This window comes from Ischnura elegans, chromosome 5 (assembly GCF_921293095.1).
Source record: "Ischnura elegans chromosome 5, ioIscEleg1.1, whole genome shotgun sequence".
Lineage (NCBI taxonomy): Eukaryota > Metazoa > Arthropoda > Insecta > Odonata > Coenagrionidae > Ischnura > Ischnura elegans.
The window spans coordinates 1414158-1432747 of record NC_060250.1 but is presented as its reverse complement, the minus strand read 5'-3'; the positions used below and the strand labels follow the sequence as shown (position 1 = coordinate 1432747).

General features: G+C 41.3%; 1 long non-coding RNA gene across 2 annotated transcripts; it reads right to left on the bottom strand.

Annotated features, from left to right (window-relative positions):
* Window positions 1–8514: 8514 nt before the first annotated feature.
* LOC124159637 lies at window positions 8515–9838 on the bottom strand. 2 transcript variants are annotated; one of them, XR_006864992.1, is made up of 4 exons: window positions 9258–9838; window positions 8982–9181; window positions 8679–8882; window positions 8515–8570 (listed from the first exon to the last, which is right to left on the bottom strand). It is a non-coding gene; the product is annotated as an uncharacterized LOC124159637 (long non-coding RNA). The 2 variants fall into 2 exon arrangements; XR_006864991.1 differs by having other exon boundaries at window positions 8982–9838.
* Window positions 9839–18590: the final 8752 nt, after the last annotated feature.

The following is an 18590-nucleotide window of genomic DNA, read 5'->3' as shown; positions in this document are numbered from 1 at the left end:
AGCGCAGTGGATCACCCGTGGACCCTTATCACGTTGACGCCCCGGAGGACACCGTTTCCGGGGACCCGGATTCGGATACGTAGCTCCTGTCGACGGACCAGACACCCTTCCGCTGGAGGAGCTACTGGCTCAGCCTCCGTAACAACAGCTGGCGGTGAGTGTTGAATTCGAAATTTACCCAGGGTGAAGATATACCCAAATGGCGATGAATCAGTGCTTGATTTGGTATTGTCCGGTGCAAACATCCCAAAACCCACAAATACTCTTTGTTTTCTTAAGATCAACGCCCTCAGAAGAGTTAATTTCAGTTCTAGAATCAATGGTGTCCCGCAGAATTTTGATACGTGAAATACCGAAGTGTGGGTTTAAAGCGAATTTAATCCCTAAGTCCTCTGGTGGTTGCCGTTCAATTCACGACTTGAGTCCATGGACCGAATTTTATTATAGGCCAAAATCCCGCCTGAAATACGCCACCCAGGCGGTCAGCATAATTCAGTTAAACGCCTTTGTCTGCGAGCTCGACCTCTAAGACGCATTTTACCAGCGCTCTGTTCGTGCAGGCCACTGGCGGTTTTATGGAAATGCGTGCAATGATAAATACTTCGGTTTTACAAGGCTTCCTATGGGCCACTGTCTTGCTCCTGCTACCATGCAGCGGTGGGCGCGAGCGGTGGCCACGAAGTATATTCCTGGTTCCAGACTGTCCTCGTACCTTACTTAGACGACTGGTTAATTGTCTTCACCTGCGACCAGCATACTCCAAGGACCTTAGTGTTTGATATAGTGAAATTCCTGGTTGATGACGTGGGCATCAGCCTAAACAGCAGAAAATCATAATCAAATTTGTTTCAACTCCTGTAGAGGTCTTACCGTACCTCGGCGTGAAAATAGACAAGCATCAACTGTGCGACTGACGCCATATCACACGCTTTCACGCTCGAATTTAGCAATTAAGAAAATTCCTCGCCTTCGGGAACTTGATATTCCTAAATTAGCTGGTTATATTAGTTGGATTGGTTATATTATGTATTTTCTTATTATTAATGTGTACCGTCGCAAGACAATGTGGTTAGAAAAGTGTTACGAGGAAGGAATTTTCCATCAAGTGTGCCGGTGCCCGGCATTTAGTTTCTTCTTATGTTGGCTACGTCGACGCTACGCCCTTTCAGTGGGCTGCTGTATCCCCAATTGGGAATCGAAGTGATTGAACAGTTCTGAGCCCTGATGATATTTTTAAATAAACTGAAACGTTAGATAAATGCCTTATTGCATCGTATACATTTGATCTATACTCTGAGCAGTATTTTATCATTAATGGTGTTAGAGAAAGTTAAGGAAAAAATTTTTTGATACAGATAAGTGTGATAATACTCGGTGCAAGTGCCATTTTCATTGAAAAATAAATGGACTCCTGAAGTGCCGGCATCGGTGGCGGCCGGGTATTGTCCACGACTGCCGAACATAAGGTCTTACGTTCGAGTCCCGCGTGTGTAAGTTTCCCCTATTCAGGGCATGGTTGTTCGTGTACGTTTAATTGTTAGATTTGTCGAATACCCTGATATAACATGGCCTAGGTGAGCTGTATTCGGTGGTTTGGGAATACAATTTAAAAAAATAAATAAAGTGTGGTTGCCAATAATACAAAATTTTATTCATATGTGTCTGATTTGGATCCAGGGCATATTCCATTGGAATATGCCCTGCCCTGGAAGTTTTATTTTTTCCGACGCTGCTATTAGCATTCTTACTCTTAGCCATTTTACACGTTACAGTTCCCCCGAATTTCCCCGGGTGAGATTTCGTAAACTACACTAAACGAATTCACACGGAGCAGACATCAGGTAACGCGGGGCAGTGGCGTAGCCAGGGGAGGTCCGGGGGGTCCGGAGCCCCCCAAAATATAAGAACAAAATTATTATCCGTCATAAAAGAAAATGAAAATTTGAAAAATCGTGAATTTACCACATATTTCTTTGGCAAATGGAGTTTTTTTGCATAAAATGTTAAAATTAGTTTAAACTCTCTGCTTAGTAGGTAGGGGAGACCGGGGCAGGCTTTCGCATTTTTTTATTTTGTTCCCCTGCATATTATATTAAGAAAGGTGTTTATAATGCCGCGTTTATGAATACGTCTCGAAATTCTTCGGATATGGCGTGGGAAAATATAACCTTACGGCGTTACGAGTAACAGAATCGTCTAGACCGTAATATTTATTAGCAGCGGATTTTCGAATAAAGTGTTGGCAACGACTAGCCTGTGCTCCGTGAAGAATTCCAGTAGCCTTTCTCCTCTTTCATTTCGGTTAGCTAACCCATATTTCCCAGTTATTATTCGGTCTTGACCTTCGCCGACGACGGCGTTCCTGTCACCTAAAATAATTAGATTTTCTCCCCCTCTTACCCGCTTGTTAACTTCCGCTATATCTTGGTAGACATCTTATACTTCTTCATCTTCATATTCTGATGTAGGCTTGTAAACCTGCACGACTACAGTAGCTACGTGTTTAGTATCTATCTTCATCATTACTATCCTTTCATTAAACTGCAGGTAGCTTTTAACACGCATCCCGGCACTCTTTCTAAGCATTATGCCTACTCTAGAATTACCATTTAGCGATCCTGTGTGTATAATTCTGTAGCTTCCGCTCCAAAAGTCTCCTTCCTGGGGCCATTTCATTTCGCTGATGCCTAATACATCGAGGTTCATTCTTCGCATCTCCACCTTCAAGTTCTCTAGCATACCGCAGGTACGAAGTGATCTGACGTTCCATGTTCCTATCCGTAACTTTCTATCTCGTTTGACCGATGTACCCTCTCGAGTAGTCTCCGCCCGGAGATCCCAATGGGGGACTAGTTTACCTCCGGAATATTTAACCCGAGAGAATACCATCGTGTCATTATATAAATTGAGTGGAGTAGCTGTATAAGTAGAGTGGAGTACTAGTTCATATTCTGATATAGGCTTGTAAACCTGCACGACTACAGTAGCTACGGGTTTAGTATCTATCTTCATCATTACTATCCTTTCATTAAACTGCAGGTAGCTTTTAACACGCACATCGGCAATTTTTCTAAGCATTATCCCTACTCCAACATTACTATTTAGTGATCATGCGTGTATCATTATGTAGCTTCCACTCCAAAATTTCGCTGATGCCTAATGCGTTGAGGTTCATTCTTCGCATCTCCACCCTTTAGTTCTCTAGCCTACCGCAGGTACGAAGTGATCTGACGTTCCATGTTCCTATCCGTACTATTCTATCACCTTTGACCGATGTACCCTCTCGAGTAGTCCCCGCTCGGAGATCCGAATGGGGGACTAGTTTACCTCCGATTTAACCCGAGAGAATTCCATCGTGTCATTATATAAATTGAGTTGGAGTAGCTGCGACTCCTCGGGATGATAATGTGGTGGTTTCCCCTTGCCTTCCACATGGCAGTACTATAGCCGTTAAAGTAAATGTTACCACGCCCGTAGTGAAATGTGTGTCGCTGTACCGACCAGTATGGTCTCCACCTTCGCACATGTGAAGAAGAGCTGCTGCCCTCTCCCCCGGGTGATGAGAGGCATAATTGTTGGCGGCTCCCAGTCGCCAAGTAACGGTATCTTAACAGGTTTCGGTATCATTTAAATGGTCTACCTTACCCAAAGGTAGCCGAATACCCACTCAGAACACCGCCGCTTTTTGTCCGTGACAGCTTTTTCGACGAGAGAACTTGCTCATCTCGCAGTTAACCTCTATATCAAGTTGATAGTCTGAGGCGTTACTTTATGGAAGTTGCTCATGATGAATGAAAAATTTTTTACTTTGTTTTTCCACATATTTATTAACACGCGACCATGGTTTCGACGCACTGCGTCATCATCCGGCGATGAGTACAATGAAGATTCTTCCTATATATAAACCAGAGTAGTGGGTGGGGGGTAATCAAGAGGTAGGGGAGAGAGGAAAGGATACAAAGGACATTAACCGAGTACAAAATTTCCCACGTTTGTGAGCATAGGCGGGGGTGGGAGTGGGTGACGGTTGAGGGAAAGGGAAACCACTAATTAGTAAGGGTCTCAGCACGATTAAAATGACTGCATGGTTTCTCAGATTGGAGGGATATATTCTCCATAAACTATATTAATGGTAACATTTATTCCTTTTCAGCTCATAGCGAATTTTTTATGGCAAGATCTGCCGGAATAAGTTAAAATGTGAGCATTTTGGCAATAAACTATCTCTCAGCACTGTTGCGAAACGGAAGTTAGTTTCGATAGGTGAGCGTAGAACTCAACACAGATCAATAAGCTGCAAGGCTAGTGAATTTCACGAATTCTTTTCAGGGAAATCTGTTCCTTCTTCTAGATCGCGTTGCATCGCATTTGTTTTTAATTTTGGGGCGTTCAAAGGCTAAAATATGATAAGTGTGTATCAACTAGCAAATCCGATTTTCGTAGTCTGCGGAAAGAAACGCAATGTAGTTCTTGGTATGTGATAAACCATACTCTTCAGTTGAATAGGGCACAAGTTCACCTCTATTAACCTTACTTATTTTTACGTAATTTTTTATGATATTAGATGAGAAATTATTTATTAGAAAAATTAATTCTAAAATTTTAATATTTGCTGGCCTTGATGAAGTCCTCGCCTGTCACAGAGGAGGTCGCGGGTTCGCCTACCGCCGACATGGGTTGCTCTTACACAGGACGTGGATATTCGTGCATGTTTAACTGTCAACTCATTCAAAAACCCCAATTTTAAGAGCCAAATTAGTACGGTTTTCGGTGGTAAGGCGGATAAATGATAAAAAAGAGAACGAAATTCGTGTAATCAGTTGACCATGGTGATCGGTCTCCATTCCTTTCGCGATAAGCTCATCGTGGCAATTGCAATCGTGATATCTTTCCGCATTTCAGTCACGCGTCGCCTTTGAACTGGACCCATTTCCTTCTTCCTCACAGTTTCGCTTACTTAACTTGCTAGACTTACGACAAGATTGCTTTCGGCAAGGAGGCGCGTGGTGGACGCTCTGAGGTCGGTAGTCTTCACGTTGTTAAGCAAGTGGACTCCGTCGAATTGGAGGTGCCACCGAAAAACTTATTCTTGTGTGTTTTGTTTTTACTGGAGTGGCAAGGCTTTAATCTGGGGTGTCATTAAAAACTTACCGACTTTTTTTTAAAACAATTAATAACATTTTCGTGTGGGTATTATGATCACTGTGTCTCCATGGTTGTGCGGCAATTTTCCTTGCTTTTACTGATGATGAGCTGATATTTATTCCCTCAAAGGCACTAAGGTGGAGAAACTGTAATTTCCTATTTTAAGAGTCACGTGCCTACAACAAAATCAAATTGGCACCGACCCTAGTTCGTGGAAATAAAAATAAAAAATTGCAGTAATTAAATACCTGATATGGTTTGACGCTGTATGATCGCTGTTGAAACGATGGAAAAATTTCTTCCTCGTAAGCTGCTAAATTTTTTTCTATGTTAAATTTCCGTACTCAGGATAAATATTAAGAACAGGCAGTTACTGGTTATACATTCCTGAAAATTGCCTCATGATATTCAAGTTTCAAACTATTGATAGGTCAAAACTCACCAAATACTAGCAGTTTTGCGGGTATGTTGCGTTCTCTTTACCCATTTCACCCTACCATTCTGAGCATTTAAGGCTCTTGAAGAAAAACTGCTACTGTTTTTGTTTATTTTTGAAGCTGGTAGATAATAATAATAATCCCTCTTCCCTGAAAGAGACTAGTGCAAGTCGTAATATCAATATATACACCTAATGATTATGCAAATATTGTTTACCATGCAAAATTTTATTGAATTTTGCATGGTAAACATTCCCCGTTATATATTTTAATGCGTTCGTTCGTTCCCTCATTGACTGGGCTTTTGGCCCTTGCATTTAGCTTGCTGCCTTTGTGCGTCTTCAGACCACATTTTCAGCATTTTGGAGCGTGCCCTTGGCACTTAATTAGCATTGGAGAATTAGTCTTTAATTTGCATTGGAGAATAAATCTCGACATACGGGACATGACTTTTCAAGCGTGTAAGGGACCAGTATTTACCTTTCCAGTGTAAGTGAAGGAGAAAAGGAAAGAAAGTCTTCTAGTGAGCGTGTGCATTGCACTCTTAAAATTAGGAAGAATAAAAATTAATTACCTGATGATGAATTTCCCTAAGGTTTTATAGTTCTAAAATTAAACTTAAAAACTAATCGGCTTTACATGGCGCCGGCAGTGGGCATCTTAAAGCTTTTATAACGGGCAGTGCGAGGCCAAGAAACACAAACGCCGAGGATGAAGCCTCATGTAATCTTCGTCTAGGGCAGTGATCGTCAACCTTTTTTAATTCAAGGGTAAAAAATCGATTTCACAGCGTATGGAGGGCCATATTAATCCAATTAACATCATTGAAATAAATAAAAACGTGCAATTTCAACGTGCAATATTAATTATTGGTTAAAAATTTTAATCAATGAATTTGTCGATTTTTGGCATTTTTTAATTTTTGACGAGTGTGTCGATATACATTTTATATTCTGTGTGACTACATAATATTTTCTTTAACTCTTAAGGGCCGCAAATATTTATCCGCCGGGCAGCGTGTTTATGACCCTTGGTCTGGAGTTCGTTGCGCGAAGCATCTGCTCCCTATGGTGGACTCGGGGGGGTGTGCGGCAGCTACTATTGTGCGCTCCTCAAGGTCGTCCCTGGCGACAAGTCGAGTGCCTTCCAATCCCCCCCCCTTTTCTCCACCCTTTCTCCCGGAAATCTTGGCCCCGAGTGCAACGCCTTGTCTTCCAGCTCCACAGACATCTCTTGCTTTCTCCGCCGACGGATCACAGACTCCGCACAGTGGGCTAGAATCAAAAAAAGCTGGCCAAAAGTCGCTAGAGTCCAAAGAATTGGAAAATTAACGAAACTTTTTACAAATTGTGTATTGTAAAAATACAACTTATTTAGGATTATTTAGGCCACAATATTGTTTAGAAGGGCGATAACAATTAAAATAGGCGAATGTGATACGGGAAGCAAACTCTACAGGGGCATGCCTACCTTCTGCTATGGAAATATCAAGGGAAAAACAGAATTTTTCTGCCGTTGAAGCTGTCAAATAGTTGTGCATAAGGTAAATTTTGAGTCCAAAAACAAACTTTTCTGGTATGTTTTTCCCGATATGTTATGGTCTTCTAACTTCCTCGTGTCGGGCTCCCAATGTCTCCTCGGAAAGCTGTCCTATAGGAAGAATGTAATGTTTCACAATTCCCGCTCCATGTATTAAAACTTTGTGAATAGTCCCCTCTCTATTTGCCAAGACCACATTATGTAAATCTTGACTAGTCACTTTCGTTGTATCCATAACTGAGCAACTACTCTGTGAACGTCATTCGGCAATTCGACTAGGAATACTGAAAGGAGACTGACTCGGCTAGAAATGAGCGAGCCAATCGCATAGGCGGCTTATTTCGGGAAAACTAAATTTCTCTACTGGAAATATTTGCACGTTTTCAAAGTAAAAGAACAAATTTGGGTGCACAAATGGGCAGCCGACGAGTGAAAAGGGCTTGGGGAGCGCGCGAACCGTTAGGTTTCTTACCGTTTGCACGCGGCCTCCGCGCGAAGGCTCAAGGGTAAAACCGTCATGAAAGGGTACATACCATAAAGGCACCGCATATAATTAGTAGTTGAGTGCAATGCAACATAAATTTTAACCAGTGACAGAGACCATGATAATTTATAATTTGAATATTGAATAAATATTAGCCAATAATTTCATTGTCAAAAACTTGAATCAATATTTTTAATCAATTAATACATAAAATAAAAGTGGTCACTCATCCTCTGATGACTCGTCATCACTCTCATCTTCATATTCATCATTCCCGTTGTCAATAAGTTTTTTCACTTCTGGATCTAAATCTTCCTTCAATTTACTATTGCGAAATGAAATCGAAGATATCAAGGGATCAGAGGTGAGCAGCAACCTCCGAAATAAATCTTCATTAGTCGCCTCTCTTGATATCTTCCGCGTATTGTGTTGCCGGAATTTCCTAATATCTTTATTTCTCGATTCCAAGGCATCTTCTGAAAGCTGCCCGATGGGTAGAATAGCTTCCTTGGATATACCTGCACCATGAAATTAAAGCTTGTGCACCGTTGGCGGCATATAATACCAAGGGTATTTTTTCACATACAATTTTGCTGTCGCTAGACAGTATTTTCTGAACTCACTGTGTTTGAGTGCTCGACAGCTTGAGATTGCTTTCAAAATATTTGAAAGCCTTGAAATCAGTTGTTCATGTAGTCCTGAAAAATATTTAATTGACTAAAACATCTCTCTTAATTTCAGCACCGAAGATTTTCAAATTTTGTAGCTGTCGTCAGACTCTCTTACCGGTAATTTTTGCTGATAATTTTGGGTTCGAAAAGAAGCGTCTAGCTGTGTTACCATCGTTTGTGGTGCCGTATCCTGGTTTTGGTACATGTATTATCAGGCCCATTTTTTTTATAAAACCTCTGAATCCTTTCTCTCCTAGCCTGCATTTTCTGTTTACTCCCATCACTAACCTTTGCCTTAAATATGAAGTTTCAAAATGAAATCAGAATTAAAATACACGGACAGACACATTACTAATGTATTACAAGCAATAAAAGCTTCACGTAGGTTTAAAATACACTCACTTTCCACTGCTTTATGTCCAAGCGATAGGATATGCGTTAAAGACACTCCAAGCACCGAATATAGCAATGGAGAGGGGATAAGCCAAATGAAAATCTTAAGGTACTGATTGTAGTCCTCAAGTTCTCCAGATTGTTCATTTCGGATATCCTTGCCCCACAAATATAACACTTCATTGAACTGGCATTAGTAAGAGCATTGCACACCTAAAATAGATAATCATGAGCTCCTGTAGTACACTCAAACCAGGCCACAAGAGAAAAACAAAATGATGTCAATGATAGAGGTCTATTACTCGTACTAACCTTTCCGTCTATCATTGTGAGTACCATACAAAATTTTACTGAACATTTTTCAATCTCTAGATTCTTAAGCGTCTTTATTTGCCTTTCTATATACTTTTCTTCCTCAATTGAAAGCTTTTTACTTTCATTAGCCCACTGAAGACGAATCGGTCGGCAATATCTTACCGATGAAGGGCAGGGATTGGACCACAAAAAATTTCCTGGAATAAAGTCTTTCATGAAGGAGGTTTATCCGATAGAGCAGACTACATTATTTAAAGAAATAATTTCTCTTACCAGAAATATTGCTTTTCAAATGGAGAGGAACCAATGAACTTGCAAATAAATATTCATCATTCAGTTCATCCCTCGTCCATTTTTGCTTATATTGAGAATGCCCCGCACTGCCGTCGAAGCCGTACTTGCAGATCAACGTGCATTCATGTGGAATGGCGATATGTTCCATAGAATCATTTGTCATGGATTCAATGATCCATTGTGCCGTATGGTTAAGTAACTCTTATGTGCCCACCTCACACGTTTCCTCGCTGATATGTATTCCATTTGGATAAGTTGATTTTTTTGCGGAAAACACCTGATTGTAGCTGGGAAACAACTTATGCCCGTGATTTTTTGACACATGCCGGATGAGGTTGTACTGGAATTTTGCCATATTCACTAAAATAAAAAGGGAAAGTGCCGTTTCTGGTGTCATTTCCCTCTGAGAATGGTCCTTTTTCCTCCATTTGGAAAGAATTCTAGTAGCTCTTGTGGGAGTCGTCATTGTCACTTCTCTAATTACTTTGGCAGTTGATTCCTCTCCTCGCTCGCGGAATTTCATGGACGCGGCGAATGATAACTCCTTTACTGATGTAACAGCTCTTAGCTGCTCCGTTTTCCTTAGTTTTGATCTTTCACTAGAAACTTCAAAGTGTAATGCAGGTCTACCAAACACGGTGTCCTGCGGTGAATCTGTAAAAATACGAATTAGTGACATAGAAAAGTGATTCTATCTAAAAAAAAACTATTTATTAAACATTTTAATGAACGCACCGTAGGTAGCAGGAAGATATTTGTACACTACTTCAGGGAATTTGATTTCTTCCTCTAGCCATTTGCTATTATTAGCTCTAAAGTAGCTTTCCCTTCGCTGCGCCTTCTTCCATTTCTCAAAATATCTTGCGAAAAAGTATGCTTGTAGGCACTTCGTCAAAATACCTTTTAAATTAGCATTCAATCGATATTTTTCAATCAAAAAATCTATCACAACATTTTTTATCTCACGTGCCGTGGTACTTTTTTTCTCTCCACAATTTTGTCATGAAGCTGTAACCGCGTCACTTCTCTACTCTCCATGGTTTATATCAAATTTAGTATCAAACACTACTATATGAAATAAAAAAATATCAGGTAATCAGTTCCATCGACAACCCAACTATCATCAGTCATACATGGGTAGCAAAAAAAAAATGCGGACTCTAACGAGGAATCCATTTTAAAAATGAACATTTTGCTTACCATTAGCACTCTTCTCACCACAATGGAGAGTAAAATCGTTTTCGATGGATGAGGAGTACACTTATTGTAGTCACAACGAAACGGAGGCGGGTGCAAGGAGGCTTTGCTTCCCAGGTACAACTATATCCTCCTTTGAAGTGCTTCTAACGTTGACAGATCAATCCAGTGTTATCACACAGCACAGTCACTTACAGTGGATGTTCACTCGACACTCTCTAGGACAACTGATGCATGTGGTGGGCAAAAACAACCGGAAAACCCCTAGGGACAATAACTGAGAATTCCATTTGTCGGAACAAGTGGCGGAAAGGGTCGGCAAGAGGCGAAAACGTGTAAAAAGCATAACTTGGGATAGCTACCATAGAATTAGGGGAAGTAGAAAAGAGTCATTACCAGCAAGGTTGTAAAACCAGCATTGCCGGGCCAGTAAGTACGGAGGGTCGCAAATCCTCAACCAGCCGGCGCGGGCGCCTGCCGCTGCATGTGCATGACCTTCCCTAAACCCCTCGACCACAGCCTGCTCATGATGCTTGAGGGAAATCCGAAATTCTGGAAAAATCTTTTCAAAGATTTTAGCCCATAACTCTGCTGAGAAACCTCCCAATTACCTCCTAATCGTAGAATTGCCAGTCACCAATTTAGCAAGAAACTGTTATCTGCGCCAAGATGTACGTTGAATTTAGCCATTTATAGTATAATATGCAAAAATCAAGGTTATTAGTATTCATAAAATATGTATTCAAGTGACTTATGTCATTGAACAGGCATTCCGTCGTCTTTATGCACGGATATCATATCCTTTCCTCGCTTAGTCCCGCCGCCGTTTCGTGGCCGCCACAGTGGTCCGAGTGGCCGGGGTGGATTCACATAAATATGGTTGTTAAAATTAGGATCGCAAGTTATCGCAATAACTGCATTCTGTAAATTGTTCTACATGCTTTTTTCTATCTCACAGTATAAATAACTCTGTGTAGCCTGATGTACATATAAACGATAATTACCGTTAAACATAAAATTTCATGGAAAATCAACACAGTTTTTGAAAAATTATAAAAATATTAATTAGTAAGTAAAATCAAACAAAAACTCTCTCCATTCATTTAATAAAGATCAATGTTATGGATAAAAATACTTTGAAACCAATATTCTTAACAACGACTCTGTAATGAAGCCACAAATTTAGCTATTTTCAACGGAAAAAATCAGGTCACTAAAGTCTCTCTGACATGCTCTACTTTGACCAGCTGTAAAAATTATATTAACACATTCTATGCTCTGTATGGCACCCTATCTTAAAGAGTAAATGCTTAATAATAAATATAAACTGTTTTTGGTTGATTTGCGCTAACTTCATTTTTCGACTTTTGGCCAGTTTTTTTCGGTTTTGGCCCACTGTGCGCCGTACAGTGGTCTGAAATCGGAAAAAGCCGGACAAAAGTCCCAAATGGCTTTTATTGAGATAGGGACCTAAAACTTGGCACAAATACTCACAAATGATGGTTAATTATGGACTTGTATGCCATTTTTCATAATTTTGATCCGTTGTTGAGATGCAGCAGCTCAAACATGACCAATTTCCAAAAACTCGGGCGAACTCGCTTTTCTCCGAAAATCTTTGAACTTATGCAGGTGGTGTTGCAGTTGTATGATATTTATGGAATAAAAAACACTAAATTCCTTTGAGCAAATGCTTTGGCCATATTGTTCATGATTTTTGAAGATTTTGGTTTACATTTACATGGTTTTACAACACAAAATGGCGTACCCATTTTTCGCGTGAAATTTCAAATATAGTAGATATTATCTTCCGTTTACGAAATATGGTAATCGGGAAATTTACATCACAGTGTGAAGTAGACATTTATTAAGAATACTGCGAAGAAATCTTGGAAAAATGTTTGCGACCACGAAAATGAGAGCGATTTTTCGATCGCGCGTCAAGTGAGAGCTACGCCACGCGGGACTCAGAGGCTCGGTAACTGCGGGCGATTTATCAGTTTTTTTTTCAGAATTGCTTCTTAAAAATCACCATTTGAAGCATGACACATAGTAAGCATTGACTTTAAACACTATTACCAAGATAATGGATCAATAGATTAACCGGTTAACGCATTACTCTAGTGAAGATGGTAAGGATTAGATTTTTGTCCGTACCATTCTACGTTCACGAAGTATGCTTCGGATATTGAAGTATTGTTAAGAGATTCAGTTGGCATGCGAAATAAAGAGAGAAGTAAACAGCTTCTGGGGAAGGCAGCGACCTATATTCTTTGTCCCTACCACTAGCTACCCTCCCTTTTCAACCCTCGCAGAGGAGGGTCGCGCGGATAGTGGCGTTTAATGACCACGCAAGGCCTTTAAAGGCAAAGGTATGTAAAGGGTCCTTCTACACGGGTTTTTCCTTTTTGATGTCACCATACAATAGGAGAATGTTTGAGGGAGAAAGAAAAGATAACTTTTATCCTTGAATTCATAATTAAATATTATATTAATATGGTAAATAAAGAGTTAAATTGATTTTCTCAAATTTAACTTTTCATCCATCGTTATGCAGCATACAAGAAACACGTTTGATAAATGCAAAAATCATTATGAAATCAAACATTTGCGTTAATGAAGTTTGGAAACTGTTTTTTAAATTCGTAGTGGAATATTTCAATAATAAAAGAATGTAGAATTAGCGGATTACCAATCATTAGCTCTAAATCTTACGAATTAATTTAATGTGGAGTTATAAACAAGAATATAAAGAGAATACGTACTTCGGAATTCATCTTTTACATCACTTTTTTAATGAGGTTTTAGATTGTCTTTTTTCTAGAGATGTGCGAATAGTATCCGCGAATACTCGAATACCTCGAATACTAGAAAGTATTCGATATTCGAGATTTCGAATAGTTATGCGAAAAGTACCGCCTCGAATACCTCGAATACTTTGAATTTCGCGTCATACACTGTCGCACGCACGTCGTTGGTAGTGACTCGGAAAAATGTAGAGAACTGTAGTCATTTAGTGCTCGCAGCGCCGTTTTACGCAAGTTGACGAATTGCATCAAATTCGTGGATTTTAGCGGTGAAAAGTGTTCGACGAGGGGAACCGAAAATAGTCGGGTGAAAAAATCCGAAAATCCCCCATTCCCCCCACCAGGAGAAACTCAGTGCCGTGGGATAGCAACCTTAGGGCATTTCCCACGATCCTCTATCCCCCTCCATTCAGCACTCGCCTCAACCACTCTGACGCTTTCCTCTTCTCCGAAATCAAACATAAGGTCCCAGCTCGCGCAGGGATCGCATTACGAAGACCCCTGCTTCGAAAAAATATCGAGTTACGAGAACAATAAAAACGTGTTTCACGCCCTCCCCCCTTTTCTCACCCACTGACCTTTTTCTGGCTACCTGCTTCGAAGTTCCCCATTTCTGGAGGTCAACTGCTGTGTGAGTACCGTGGGATACTTACATTAGCGCATTTCCCAAGGTCCGGTATCCCTCTCCATTCAGCACTAGCCCCCCTCTGAGGCTTTCCTCTTCTTCAAAATAAAAAAAAGGTCACAGCTCGCGCAGGGATCATATTACGAAGACCTTAGCTTCGAAAAAATACGCGAGAACAATAGAAACGTGTTTCGGGCCCTCCCTCTCCTCCCCCACTGACCTTTTTTTTCCTACCAGCTTCGAAGTTCCCCATTTCTGTGGAGGTCAACCGCTGCATGAGTCATCTATTAGCACAAAGGGTGTCTAAGAATGACTTTCGTCAATTGATGTTACACCTTTATTGAATTGAAATATTAGTAATGTGCGCGTAATTTCAAAAAGAATAAGACCAAACACGACGTATTTCTGAGTTTATTTAAGCATTTTACGCAAAGAAATAAATGTCAAAACACGACGGAGACTTAGCATTCTGGCGAAACTCGATATGAGCAGCAGAGCTTCTCGGAAGTTGATGCGGTATTTTTTTCCAAAAACATATATCAAGTTACAATTTATGAGTGGTGCTATAAATCTTTATTGTTACAGTCACAGACAAAAGGATACTTTCTCAGAATATTTGGTTTTTCCCTGATAGCAATTCCAATTCATCTTCTTATCTCGTGAGAACTCCCAAAGATGGACTGAAAATAATTGAAGAAAATCCGGTGGAAAAGAGCTTGTATTTTGCAAAATGCCTCAGATTGTCAGCTAGCACTTGGCAGCAGGAGTGGGGGTAAAGCGATGTTAGTTGAATTAATTATATGCCCAATTGTTTCCATAAAATTAAATTATTCATTAATCAGCTAAATTCCTGTTCGAATCATTTTAAGGAAATCAAAATTACTCCCCAAAATCTTGTGTTGCCTGCTGCATAGGCAACCGAGTCAAACATTCCAGCATTCATCATTTAGTATTCGAGGTATTCGAAATTCGAGGTATTCGAATATTCGAGCTATGATTTAATATTCGAATTCGATAATCGAATTCGAGAAATCTGCTATTCGACCCATCTCTACTTTTTTCATCAACGGTAATTCAACTTTCAATCCCCGAATGAACTGTCGTCACTGATGTCTGAGTCCTCTTCTTCAACATCATCCAAAATCAGCAGATATCTTAAATCTTTTGGCATTTCTTTTGGTCTTCTCCGAGTTGATGTCAGTGTAGAGGAAAGAAACGGATCAGACGTTAACAGCAGTCTTTTGAATAGGTCGTCGTTTGTGGCCTCTCTGGAGTGCTTCCTACGAAATCTCATGCGGAATGTACGTGTGTTCTTATTCCGAGCTTCCAGTGCCTCTTCTGAAAGTTGCCCCAAGGAAAGAATCGCTTCTTTTGCAATTTCGCTTCCATGCAGCAGTACCTTATGCACCGTGGTTGGCATATAATACCACGGATACAGGTAAACATATAGCTCTGCAGTTCTCTGGCAATAGTCCGAGAAAGCTATATAATTTAGTGTTATGCCACTTGATTCTGCCCTCAGAATGATGGAAGTTTTTTATTAGATCAACATTATTATTATTATTATAGTATTCTACCGATTAAGGTAGGTTTTCATGGAGTATCTCCCTTTCCTTCCAGCACTGCCTTCTTTAATTCACTGTAAGGCCTACTCTCCTTCAATCTATCTAAAAATTCTATTCTTTTCCTTCCCCTCCCTCGTTTACCTAACATTCTACCCTCTAATACCATTTTCAACATCCCCTCACCGCTAAGCACTAACTCCATCCATACCTTCTGTCTCCTGCGTATCTCATCTAAAAGCTGCCTCTCCTCGCCAACCATATCCAGCACTTCGTCGTTCCTTTTCCTCTCCGTCCATTTCACCCTCTCCATTCTTCTCCACACCCACATCTCGAATGTCTCCAATCTTCTCTCGTCTTCTTTCCTCAGTGTCCACGTTTCCGCACCGTAGAGAGCTACGCTCCAAATCAAACTCTTCACTAACCTTTTCTTTAAACTCTTACACAACGATCCTCTCAGAAGCTCCTTCCTGTTCATGAACGCCTCCTTTGCTAATGCTATTCTCTTCCTGATGTCCTTACTACTGTATCCGTTTTCCTCTAACGTACTGCCTAAATAGTTGAATTGTTCAACCTGCTCAAGTTTTTCACCACCCACCTTTATCTTGAGTCTCACATTCCTCGCTCGAGATGCTTTACAAAACCGCATAACCTTAGTTTTCTTGTGATTAATCCTCATCCCATACTCCTCGCAACGTTCGTATAACGCATCCACTAGAGCCTGAAGCCCCCTCGCTGACTGGCTGGTCAACGCCTGGTCATCCGCGAATCTCACTGATTTGAACATCATTCCTCCCACTTTTATCCCAGCTTCTAACTCATCCCACGCTTCCCTTACCATCTCCTCAGCGTACACGTTAAAGAGCAGCGGCGATAGAGGACAGCCTTGCCTCACACCTCGGCCGATGCTTGCCCACCCAGATTCTCCGTCCGCTACCCTCACTTGCGCCGTCTGGGCCATATAAAGATTACGAATCAGTCGTCTATCCCTCTAATCTACACCTATTCTCTTCAGAATATCCATCAACTTTGCCCAGTTCACCCTATCAAACGCTTTCTCATAATCTACGAAACACGCATATACGTCCTGGTCGTATTCTAGGTTCCTCTCGACGAGGGACCTCATTATTGCTATCGCATCTCTAGTTGACTTCCCTTTTCTGAAACCAAATTGATCTTCGTCCAAATACTCATTTGCCCTCGCCTCCATTCGTCTGTTCAATATCCTCAGTACCACTTTCGCCGCATGCAATATTAGGCTGATAGTCCTATAATCTCCGCATTCCACAGCTTTCTTCTTTTTCGGAAGCGGAATTAAAACCGTCTTCACGAAATCTTCCGGCCAACATCCCTCCTCGTAGATCCTGCGCACTAGTTCGAAAAACCTTTTCTTACCTTCCTTCCCTAGATTCTTCAGAAGCTCACACGGAATATTGTCCACGCCTACTGCTTTCCTAGCCTTCATATCACGAAGTGCTCTCTCTATTTCTGAATCTAATATCTCCGGTCCAAGATTATCATCCTCCACTGCACTTTCCTCCTCTAGAGTCAATCTCTCTGGTCTGTTCGCTCCGTCATACAGGTCCTCCACGTATTCCTTCCATCTACTCTTTACCTCTTCTCGCTCGGTTAGCATCCTCCCATCTTTAGCCTTAATTTTAGACATGCCTTGTCCTCTTTTGCCGCCCAACAGCAACTTAACTTTGGCGTACAACGCGTCTACTTCTCCATCCTTCTGGAACTTTTCCATTTCCTCGCACTGTCCTTTCCACCAAGCCTCCCTTGCCCTCTTAGTTTCACGTCGTAATCGATTATTCAGTTCCCTGTACATTCTTTTTCCCTGTTCTGTGTCCACGTTCTTCCACTTCCTCCTCTCCTCCATTTCCCTTATCATCTTCTCCGTTATCCACGGCTTCTTTATCCTTCTACTGTTCACGTAGCCAATTGACTTCTCCGCCGCTTTGACTATTCCCGTTTTTATATTATCCCATCTTACCTCAACAGTCTTGGTGTTGTCAATGTCCCGCATACTAATGTCCACTAGTTCATGATATTCTCTCCTCATGCTCCCTTTCTGGGCTTCTACGTTCCATTTCTTCGTCTTCCTAACTCTTATAAGTCTTTTGAATCTTACGTTGCATTTCATGAGCACTAGAATGTGGTCCGAATCCGCATCCGCTGCAGGGAAGCTGCGCGAGTTTTTCACACTATTCCTAAACCTCTGTCTTACCATAATGTAGTCTATTTGATATCTCCCCGCATCCCCTGGACTTTTCCACGTGTACCTTCGCCCTTTATGATGATTGAACCACGTGTTTGTGATGAATAATTTGTTTCTCCTACAAAATTCTGCTGCTTTCTCTCCCCTGTCGTTCCGTTTTCCTAGACCAAAATCTCCTATTTCGTTTCCATCCCTGCCTTCCCCGACTGAGGCGTTCCAGTCCCCCATTACTACCAGATGTTTCTTACCCGGTGTGTCTCTAATTATTTCCTCGAGCTGTTCATACACCTCATCTACTTCTTCCTCCCCATGATTGCTAGTGGGCATGTAAACTTGGACCACCACAAGGTTGGTGGGCCGCGCCTCAATTTCTACCACCAGAATCCTATCGCTTACCTGATCTATACCTACCACACGCTTACCCATCTTCCCGTTTAGTACTAAAGCTACCCCCCGCTGGCTTTCTTCCCCTCCACTATATATAACCCTATACCCATCACTCCAATAGTCCTCGCCATCCCTCCACCTCACCTCGCATAATCCTAAGATATCTATCCTCCCTTTATCCATTTCCCTTTTGATATTTTCTAACTTCCCCGCCCTCATCATAGTCCTCACATTCCATGTCCCTATATTCATCGATGCCTTCTTCTTCCCCATCCACTTAGTCTTCTTGTCCTGCTCCTGGGATGCTACTGCTGATGCTGAAAAAGATGATGATGATATATTTCTGCAAGGATTTCGCATGATACGGACCCCGAGGACCTTGCCAATCTCGTTGCCACCTACGACACCCGCCCTTAAGGGCTGGGTCTCGCGATTAGACCATCCGGGGCTAGTTTGATCAAACTCCATGTTTTCAGGGAATAGATAGTTGGTAGGGTTTCCCACTTCCATTCC